This window comes from Trichosurus vulpecula, chromosome 4 (assembly GCF_011100635.1).
Source record: "Trichosurus vulpecula isolate mTriVul1 chromosome 4, mTriVul1.pri, whole genome shotgun sequence".
NCBI lineage: Eukaryota > Metazoa > Chordata > Mammalia > Diprotodontia > Phalangeridae > Trichosurus > Trichosurus vulpecula.
Window position 1 is genome coordinate 435,223,364 of NC_050576.1, and position 11,891 is coordinate 435,235,254.

Sequence of the window (11,891 nt, forward strand, 5' to 3'; positions counted from 1 at the left end):
CTGGTAAGCCACTGCGAATCAAGCCCATATTCCTCAGTCCCCTTGGGCTCATCATCTCTGTACAGAACTAGGTGCTGTATATACCATAGGTGCTAGGTACCTATGTACCAATGCTGTATATGGATAGGTGCTATGTATACCAAAGGTGCTCCATAAATACTAACATAAGACACTCCATCTCCTAATTCTGAGCCCTTTCACTGGCTATCCCACAGCCCTAGGATGCTGTCCCTCCTGATGATGTCCTTGAAGGCCCAGCTACAGTCTCGGATCCTATGAGGAGTCTTTCCTAATCTCACTCAATGTCAGTGCTTTCCGTCTGTTAATTATCTTGAGTTTTTCCTGACTATATCTTCTCTGTACAGAATTGTTTGCATGTTGTTGTCCCCATTAGACTTTAATCTTCTGGAGAGCACGGGGCTGCGCTTTACCTTTGGCTGTATCTCTAGCACTTAGTACAATGCATTACACATAGAAGATACCTCATAAATGCTGATTGACTGCCTGGCATCGAGCGAATGAAAAATTTGTTGAACTTCTCCCCATCTCTCCGCCACACTGTTGCTTATGCCACTGCTAAGAGCACAGTATCTGCCACATAGTGGACAAGGCCATTATTTGCCTCCTGGTTTTGTTAACGAATAGTCACAGTCATGGGATTGTTGCAGAAAGATGCATTACTGATGCTTTTGCATCAGTGAAGGTACAGTATGATCTGGTAGAAAGAATATGAACTTAGAGTAAAAAATAAATCTGACTGTGTGACCTTAGCCAAGTCATTTAACCTCAAGACCTCAATTTCATCTTCTGTAAAAGGAAGAGGCTAAACCACATGAAGTCTGGGACCCTATGATCTGTCACTATCTGTACAGTATTTTATGATCTTATCCATTGGACATGCCATGATGGAAGGAACTTTGGGACTGCATTTTTATTCTACTTACTTATGGGGGGGGGGATTGTTCTGTGAATATTACTTCCACTGATGCAGATGGACAAGTCATCTGCATTAGCTCCTCATGCTCTAACAAAGCAGGCTGGGGCTATTCCAGTGCCTTCCACAGGGTGACACAGCCACTATGTGTCAAACTTGGGCCTTTTTATATCCAAGTACAATCCTTTCATCATTGTGTCATGATGCTTCTCCTTAAACTGATTACTGTTAGGAAAGGGGAAAAAAAAACGTACAAATGGCAAATGTGGCAAATGCTTTCTTATCTCTGGTTTTCAGGTGTAGACTGGAAATGTGACCTCCCCAGGAAAATCACTACACTACAGTTAATGTCATTGGAAAATCACCCTCAGACTGATCCTCAGAACCTTCTAGGTCTGTGATCACAACCTGATCAAACTTAGATGAAAATTTAGGTGTTCTTACCCTCAGGCCTATGAAATTGGGTGTTTCTTATTTAGATAACTATTCAATATAACAGTAATCCTCGGACTTTAATTTTATGCATTTAGAAACAAGATTCTGAGAAGGCATCCACAGGCTTCCCCAGACGGCTGCCCAAGGGGTCCATGGCCCAAGAAATGTAAAGTACTGCTGGAATAGGTATGTGTATAAACCATTCTTATACACAGTTTAGGGAATGAATGGAAAATGTTTATTGGGTGCCTACTATGTGTCCTGAACTAAAGTTCTGGAGATATAAATAGAAAGGAAAAGTAGTCGCTGTTCTAAAGGAGCTTACATTCTAGTGGGAGTGACTGCTGAAGAGTCGCTCCCAATGCCGTCTTAGTCACGCTTTCTGAAGGACGACAGAACCATCATTCCCATGATTTTGGAAATGTATACCCTCTTTCAGAGGTCCTGATGATCAATCCAGTGGCACAGTTCCATTTCCTCTCATCTAGATGTCTTCTCCAGGGAGCTGCTCAGGGACAGCTGGTTTGCTCATCTTTATCTTCTGATATGCAATTCCCCCTACCCATGCAGCACACAATGGCCTGTGCTGTCCCAGGCCAAACATGTAGACTCCTGTTTCAAGTGGTGAAAGTTCCCGTGGTGGGAATGTGGATGGACCTGCTCCATCTCGAGATGCTTGTTGATACTAGAAAGAGGACATCAAGCACCTACAAAAGAGAACAGATTAGGCACAGAAAGGAACTGCCAAAAAAAGATATGGGGTTTATCATAAGTTAAAGCTTCCCTTTCCTGTAACCCTTCGTCAGACTCTAAACAATCATGCTCGCGCGCGCGCGCACGCACACACACACACACACACACGCGCGCGCGCGGCGCGAGCTTGCTCGAAGAGTTTGCTGGAATATGGTTTTTTTTTTTTTTTGTTTTGTTTTTACTTGTAGGAGTCCTGGAAGTCCTGTCTTCATTGAAAGAATCATGAGCTGTGATAAAAATGTTGATATCCTGAGAAGCAGAATTATTCTGGGTTTACAGAAAATCCTCAGTGTAGACAGAATGTATGACAACACCATTTTGCACCATGTCATACACCATGACTTTATCTAAGAAATCAAACTAAATCCACTTCAGTGACCAGCAAACTGATATAATTTATAATTTCACTGGCAATCTTCAATATAGAATCAGGCCAAATTTGGAGAAATGGACTGACTGTTCATCCAAGGTAAGCTTAATAGCCAATGTGATAAAAGTGTGATTTCATGATTAATGATTAGAGATTATGTGGCTTAGTCTTCTGAACTCAATACCAAATCATGCAAAATACGTGATGGAAGGAAGAAGAATCCGAAAATATTAAATATTAAAGGGTTTTTCTTAACAGATACTAAAAAATTGTCAGGTTGATTTCATGTCATGTATTCAATTATTTTATTTTGTCCCAGTTAATTTGCATAGCATTTACTGATTTCACCATAATGAGGTGAGCAAATGAAAGCCCCAGGGTTTGGCCTGAGTTATAAAATCATTCTATTCTCCCTAGCAGTTGGAAAGCCTCCCTGACCACACAGGAAAAACAATTCTTAAGAGCCAATGAAGAAGACTTTGAAGCTTGGGAATTAAATACACAATTCAAGGTGAATTCAGATACTTGGAAAGACTTGGAACGAATGTGGTAAGCACTCACAGTAATGCAGGGACTTTTAGATGGCCATATTGTGGGACCAACTTTGTCTGAATCCAGTACTTGGCCTTTCTAGTTCGTTTCATATCTGTTACCTACATTTAGAGAAGGTTTATCAGGGTGATTACCTTTCTTTTGTCTTTTCTTTTTTAAATAAAAATATTGATTTTCTTTGTAACACAGACAAAGGAACCTTTTTATTTCCTCATCAGGATGAACTCTCAGTCACCTAATTTTGTAACCTCACTGTGATCCTTGACTCTCATCTCCTCTACCTCAATATCTGAAGCAAGGCCTTTAGCACTAAATGGAGCTCAGACTCAGAAAGACCTGAGTTCAAATCTTGTCTCAGATACCTTTAGACTGTGTGACATTGAGCAAATTGCTTCACCCTTCTCAGCCTCATTGCCTTGTCTGCAAAATGAGGATGGTGATAATAGTAAATATTGTGGTGAGTTTATTGAGTTTATGCAAACACTTCACTTGGCCAACTTTAAGGTGCTATGAATTAATTAGTTATTTTTAATATATATTATTTATATAATTAATTATTAATTAATAATGCTAACTATTAAGCTTGAAACTGCACAGAAAATGGGGAGCAGTGGGTTAGATGATAAAAGGGTTAGCTGCTTTGGGAGCCAATTATGAGGTGGAAAGGGTAGTTAGTGAAGAGGAGATGATCACATAAAGGGAATCCTCCAATACAAAGCCCTCCTCCTTGGCACTGTACTGTTCAGCATTTCATCAGTGGCATGGGTGAAGTTCTAGACAGCATGCTCATCAAATTTAGAGATGACAGGAAGCTAGATGGGGAAACCAAAGATTTATTAGACTTGCATTGAGATGCAAAAAACCCATCCTAAGAGACCTGACCAATGGGACAAATCCAGTAAGATGAAGTTTAGGTAAATTGCTAGCAGTTTTCAGCATCCACAAAAAGCAAAAATAGTCTCTGTTTGGGAATACCTATTGTCCTGAACATGTGACTACCTTCCATTTCATTTTCATTTTTTATTCTGGGCCAGATGTTTGCCTCACAGGTAGTCTGGAAACATAAAGTGAGCAATGTGTGTGTAATTTTTATGATATGGAGCAGGGGGGAGCAGGGGGTGGGGAAGCAACATGTAGTATAAGAAAAAGTGTTCTGGCTTTGGAGTCAGAGGTGCTGGATTTGAAGCTCAGTGGTCTGGCAAGTCGATCAACATTTCTGGGCCTAAGTTTTCTCACCTGTAAGAAAGGGGATTTGACCAGATGACCTCAAAGTCCTCCTCCAGCTCCAATCCTTGAGGCATCCTCCCTGGAACCTTGGATATCTCTAGAAAACTCCACTTCCTAATTCTGGTAAGTCAATCTAGAAAGAAAATGAAGTTTTCCACAAAGCAAAGTATAGCACCAAAGCAAATGGGTCTTGCTGCTAATGGATGGAGCTCAGGTAGGAATATGATGTGTGTAGATAGAGAAAAGTAGATTTGCTGCCTTAGTTTTCATTTTATTATATCTCCATTCATTTGACTGTTACAGTCTTTGACTGGAACTCTCTAACCTTAAGTTAAAGAGGTATCTGCCCAGACAAAGAGATAAAAAAGAAAAGACAATATTAGCTGAGGAGTATTCTGTTAGCCTTTTGTTAACTGGGTGTGGTGTTTTTGAATAAAGAGCTGGCAAATGCTTATCAAGATGGAGAGATTTTAGCCCCTTCATTTTAGCAGACAGAAGCTGATATGGTTAGCAGGTGACCCAGAAGAAATACGGCAGAGAGGAACCAATGTCTGGCAAAGACTATGTTCTCAGTGGTTTCTCACAGGCACTCTGAGACCAGCAGAATACCGTATCCACTGGAGATGCAATAACCAGTGGGGGAGAAGTTCCCCAAGAGTTCAGAGCGATAGCCTCAAGAGAAGACATCACTGGTCCATCAGTTTCCCTTCTACATGTGTGCCCTGATCACATATGTTCGATATGTATGTACTCTTCGTGCATGATCCCTAAGCATCTCCATTCTCTCCAATAAAGGTATATACATTTGTGGGATAGTGTGACCCACAGTCTGAAAGGAATTGTTCTATGGTATGCTTCCTTCTGAAGTTATTTCATTTAATATTTTGTTTGGTTGGGGGGGGGTAGGTGTTCACTGGCTAACTAATGGAAAGATAAACACATCCTTTCAAGCTTTTGAAACACTTTTTTTTCCCAATAAATGTGGATTCAGAGGTAGCTGAGGTAAGCATTGCAGGTGCCAGACTTTGGAAAGAAGAGATCCTTCCAAATAGCTTTATGGATAGACAGAGTAGGTAACCACACCAGTGATGGGTGATTTTAAGGATCCCTACCCCAAGGTACACCTTTGCCAACTAGCCAGGTAATCGATGTGATTCTTTTACATATGAGACAAGCTTTCCAATTACAATTGAAATCGATTGTGAGACACAGGAGAGCCTGGCCCAGGCCCACACAACATGGCATGCCCACATCACAGAAGGTGCTGTGCTCTATGAGCAAAGCAGAATTGAAACAGCTCAAAAGAAATGTGAGATGTGAACCCCACATGTTCACATAGACTACTTGTGCCCAGCCTATGGTAGAACATTCCTAGCTTGTGAGGGTTTGATCGACCACAGTCGGAGACACTGTACCTTGCATCTAGCACACCGATGTCATTTTGGCCCTCTTTGAGAACAAAGGACAACAACCAACCAACCAAAATACAAATATCTTTCATGATCCCTGGTTTTTTTCCTGATCTTCCTTAGAGCTACTGCCTTCCCTTTAAAATTATTTATAATGTAACATATATGTATGTAAGTACACATGTATATGTGTATATAAAAGAAATATTAGAGAGAGAGAAAGAGATTTTGGTTGACTACATTTGTTCACAGGCTACCTCAGCCATTAGATCATGAGCTCCTTGGTTGCAGGGCATGTCTTTTCCTTTCTCTGCATCCCAGTGTTTAGCACAGTGGCTGGAATGCAGTGAGTATTTCACAAACGCTTTTTGCTGACTTCTAGTTCTGCTTGGAATAGGATGGGAAGTGCTGGCCAAGGCACCAGCCCTCTCTGGGGCCCATTGGACTTCTGCAGACTCAAGCAGTAGAGCTCCCTGAATTCTAAGATCTCTTACAGGAAAGCTCAGCAGATTACAACATTTTTTTCTCAGGGAAGGGCATGAACTAGGCCATCTTTTACAAGCTCCTTCAAGGTGCTGACACTCTACATGTCCACGATTGTTGGTAACATTAACCTAATTCATTCTGATTAGTCCGACGACTGATCATAGACCCTCTGATTCTCAGCATTGGAAGGGACCTCTGGCTTCATCACAATCCAACCTGGTTCTGAAGCAGCATCTCCTCTACAGTGTAGAGGCCTTGGCTTGAAGATACCTCCTGAGGACAAGCACAGTCCCTTCCCCCTAGTGAGCCCACTCCACCAGCCTGCTCCACTAGCCCACTACAGCTTTGTTAGGAAATTGTTCTGGTTGTTACTCCTTCACGGCAACCCCAAGTTTGCCTCTCTGTGCCTTCTTCCCCCCTAGTCCTAGAACTGACTAGTAGCTTGCCCCCCTGGGGTCAAGCAGAACAGGTCTAACCCTCTTCAATGTGGTAGCTCTTCACATGGTTGAAGTTAGATGTCATTTCCCTTCCAGATCCTCCCCACTTCCCACCATGAATTCTCCTCTCCAGGTTAAACACTCTCCGCTCCTTCTGGGGCTCCTCTCAAAACTCTTCTTCATATATTTTTGCTTCTTTGTTTGTTTTAGGGGAAGGTGATGGACAGGCTCCCATTTAGCTGTGGTTGAATGGGTCCAAAAAGTCAGAAGGCAGGGGAAAAACAATTAAATATCTAAAATATATGGCTTATGTTCAAAGTCCCACCTCCTTTCCAAAGACAAACCTGGAAGTCTTAACTTCGTTTCAGAATTATGCTGGGGTTCAATGCCCTATAGGGATGTTAGTAGTTTTTCAGTCATGTCCATGACCCTTTTTGGGGTTTTCTTGGCAAAAACATCAGAATAGTTTGTCATAACTTCTCCAGTTCATTTTGCAGTTGAGAAACTGAGGCAAGCAGGGTTAAGTGACTTGCCCAGGATCACACAGCTAACAAGTGTCTGAGGCTGCATTTGAACTCAGGAAGAGAAGTGGTCTTGACTCCAAGTGACACACTCTATCCACAGAGCCACCTAGCTACTCTGTGTTAATTCAGTAGGTCCGTATTAGCATGATCTGCGTTTCTCTCTTATGCCAGCAGAGGACTCAATGGTACCTGGGTCATCTTCAAGCCTTCAAGATCTCATTTTCCTCCCCTTTACTATGAGGGGGATGGACCAAATGAACTCGAAATCTCCTTCTAGCTCTAAATCTCTGTTCCTGTGGTTGACAGAAGAAAAGCTCCACACGGAATGTACCTGCAACATAGCACCTTGTACTGCAGGCATGGCTGCCCTTTGGCAAGCACCAGCTTGTCCAACTTGACTTTCCTGTCAGAGGCCCTTAGGCAGGAGGCCCTCAGCAAGGAGCCTGTGGAGCCAGGCAGCATTAGCAGCCTAATTGACAGGGAGGGGGCCAGCTGCCTCTGCTTTTCAGTGGAACACCAGATGCCCCAGGCAGTTTCGGCCAGTTCCCTGAATAGATGGTGAGTCCCCTCTTCAGACTTTAACTTCTTCTCATTGGAAGGGGTTTCATTGTGCTCTGGATCAAGGCAACTTTACTGAAACAACAAGCTCGGGAATTTTACCAGCTCTAAAGGGAAGGGAAGGGGGGGGCCCTGAATATTTCTCTTGGTGCTCAGCTCTTGCCCTGAAAGGGATATCAGAGATCAAAGACTGAAGGCATTTGTCTTCTGGTGGCTGCTCCCAGAATGACTAGCGCCCCTTGCCTAAATCTGGGCTAAAGAAGGCTTTGCATAGAGGCAACATAATCTTGGGGAGGGGGGGATGGGAAAGGCAGCTTGAGGTGAAGGTGGATAAAAAGAAACAACAAAGGAGGAAGAAGTCTGGAGCTGTAACTCCAGAGACAAGAGTCTGTGGGTGTTGGTGCCCAGGTACTAAGCTTTAGGTGGGAGCTTTTGGTTTGTTTCCTTTGACCAGGCAGGGTGAGAAAAGCCCAGGTGAGAGTAAAGGTATACAAAACTGCATGAGGATTTTCCATTCCTTGTCTGAGATCATTGGAAACATCTCTGGCTGCTTCAAGTGCCTGGGGAGGTACCAGATGAGGGGTGCCTAAAATAATTCAGGGGCAGATAGGTAGCACAGTGGATAGATTCCCATGCCTTGGAATCAAGATGAGTCTTCCTGAGTTCAAACCTGTCCTCAGATATTTACTAAACTGTGTGATCCTGGGCAAGTCACCTAACTCTGTTTGCCTCAGTTTCCTCATGTGTAAAAATGAGTTGGAGAAGGAAATGGCAAGCCAGTCCAGTGTCTTTGCCAAGTTGGACATGACTGAAATGACTAAACAACAGAATAAGGGGAGAGATGAACCAGTATCATCATCATCCCTGTGGTCTTAGGACACTGAGTAGGCTAAACGCAGAGGACAAAGATATCAATCTTCAGCATGGCTTGGGACTGGCTGAATAGTATCCAGGGATTCATGTGCCTCAGGACTGGGAAAATGGGGCAAAGACAAAGAAAAGTATAGGAAGAAGAGGGAAGAGGGCAGGGAACAGATAAAGCCAGAGAGAACCAATGATTGCTATAGAATGAGAGGGAGGAAGGAGAAAGAGAAAATAAATGAATGACAGAGATGGAGGCATAGAAAGGAGGGAAGGAGTCACAGAGATAGCATGAATCAGAGATTAAGCCCTCTGTGGGTGAGGGGAGCCACACGGAAAAATGTTTGTTAGACTAAGTCCTGCTGGGATTCAGAAATCAGGAGCTTTTCAAGAAGACAGAGAGAGAGCACCAAAGTTTAGCTTGGCTCAGGCCTGTCCCGTTCATCCTCTTGAAAGTGTTGACGCAATATCAAGCAGGAAAAACTGGTCCTACTTTACCCAGTCTATTTCTTGCACAGGAATGGACTGCACAGATCTTGCAAACAAAGCCACATTTGAGCAAGCAGCCGACCTATTCCTCAGGGCTGGCCTTACCTGAGTGGGAAGGGTGCAGCCAGAACAGCAGAAGATCTGGCACCAGCCACTGCCCATTCTAATGGAGGCAAAATGGGAACTGCAGTATTTACAACTTCATTGTTTTGACTTAAAACAAACTAAACCTGGCTTCTGCTTAGAATGTGAATCTGAGAAGTAAGACATTACACCTTATTTCCTAGAACAGAAGTAAGTGGAGAGAGGAAGAAGATGGGAAGAACAAAGGGAAGAAAACTGTGCCTCATGAGAAAGGAAGAGGAAAAGTACAGGAGCAGGCCAACCCACAAGCTGGAGCCTCTCTGCTGTTTCGCCCAGGACCATTCTTGGCTCCAGATCTGCAGTGTGAGCTCCTTCAAACCCCAGACTGGCATTTGCCTCCTTTGTCTTCCCCTGAAATTAGCACAGTGGCACACAGCAGATGCTTGCTAAGTACATTGTGCAGTCGGGGGCAGTTGGGACAATAAGAATTAGCACAGACACTCTGGTCACTCCCATTTTGATTGAGATGAGGGTTGTTGACATTCTGACATTCTCTCCAGGTGTCAGGATTGGCCTCTGAGCTGGAAGGACTTGAAGAGGCCATCAAGTGAGTCCACCAACTCTCCTTTCAGAGAAGGAACTTGATGCCCAGAGAAGGACCGAATCTGCCTGAGACCAAACAGGAAGAAATAGGGTTTAAACCAAGCTTCCTCTGACTGCGGATCCAGAACTATTTCCAGCTTCATCACAGGCTGAGACAACATCAGAAGATCCAAAGTGAGAAACTTTTCTTCTTTAGAAAAACAACAAACCCCAAATATTTATTGAAAAAAACTTTCTTACAAGTTTACATTTTTTTAAAAACCCGTTCACTGTTTCTCAGTTGTGCAAGCAGAATACAAAGTAACCATTGACACACTGGCATTTGGTTTTAACTGGAGACCTTTCCAATCTGGTACCAGCATTGACTATACATTTATACTGTCACTGGGCCCTGGGGCAGGGAGAGGGAGGGGCAGGATTAATAGACGAGGTTTTTTGAAATAAAGGTTTCTGGACATCTACCATAGTGTTCTTCATGACTGTTCTCGACCAACACTGACAGTAGCTTTGAAGGTGATTTGTTAAAATGTTTTATTGAATTTTTTTAAAAGAAGGAACACTAACAAAAAGAAAGGAAATGAACAAAAACATGGAAGGCAATATCTTTCTAGGAAGTGCCCCAGTTTTCCCAAAGAGCTACAACTACTCATGACAACATCAGTTGCTATATTTTAGGCAATCTTCCTCCAAAGTTACCATTGGTTCTGCCAAATGTTTATTGGGAAGGAAGGGGATACATAGCCTGGATTAGAGGGCAAAGTCTCATGGCAAAGCAAAAGTTATGCCTGAATTAACCAGACAATTGTGGCCTTCTAAGGCCTTTCACCCTTTAAAGTGAACTTGGTCCTTTGCAATTTTCTGTTCACTTGAGATGGCCACCATGTGGGAACCCAGGTGTGCTTTATAATTTTCCCATCAGCCATTTGGAAAGAAAGACCAGGGGATATCTACATGAAGACTTTCCCCTGCCTGGGAAGCCACACGTAGGGACACATATACATTCAGGGGCACACACATACATACATACATATGGGGACCCATATACGTACGGGCAGGGAAGGACTGATGAAAAATGGACCACGATCACTAATATAATAGGCATAGCTGAAAGAAAATGGGCAATGAGCAAGAAGTGACACCTGAGGTGCTGCAGAATGGGGCAGGAGGAAGGGGGTGCCTTTTTCTGGTTTTCATCAGTGCATCAGGCCGTACTACTCAGCATTTTTCAAGTTCAAAGAAGAGAGAGAAACTCATCAATTCTCGTACCTCCCTGAACCAGTGGGTTAAGTATCATTATCCACATTTTACAGACCAGAAAATCAGAGGTAGAGAAGCTGCCTGAGGCTTGGGGAGGGGGTGGGGGTATTCAGCTCTAGATTATCACTACAGAATATCTAATCTTCAATCAGGCAAACAGACCACACCTCTATGGGAGAAGCAAACCGGAAGATAATGACCTGGTAAACAGGTAGGAACCCAGAACTAGGGTGGGAAAAGGGAAGGGGGAGGACAAGGTGCTTCTTGGCCAATGTGCAACTTTGAGCGAGAGACCATTAGAATTATGTCAGTAAAGTGTTCTGGGCAACATCTGGACAGCCCTGCACTAGAATGGATGCTCAATGAGGGCAGGGATGGTTTCAGCTTTGTATTTCTCTCCCAGAAGCCTAGTACAGGGACTGGCCCATAACTTGCACTTAAATCAGCTCTTTGATTGAACTGAATCCTAGATCAGTCTAGGAAAGCTATGGAGCTTTACACTGGTCCATGGCTCAAGAAACATGGAAAGGTGGGGAAAGATGTATATTAAGAGAAATAGAGCAGACAGTAGGGCCTAGTTTCAAAAAATGCCCTTTTTCTCCCCTCAGAGCACCCCAGATTGGGGGTGGAGAAGCTAAGAACATAAAATGAGCTTAAATATCCAAAGCAAAAGAACCAAGATGGAACAAATTGGCTCTGGGGATAACTGGGCTGAAACATGGAACATGGCAACAAGATGGTGCATGCGCCTCCCCCAAGTTCAGGGTCTGAAGGCTCAGATGAAGCATTTAGAGCAACCACTGTGACCTGTGAAACTGGACAGGCAATTGGTTGAGTTAAGGAAATCCAAGTTACTTTGATGAGGAAAGAGCCATTAGTTATGCTGGCTCAGGCCCTCCAATGTCTTTTCCA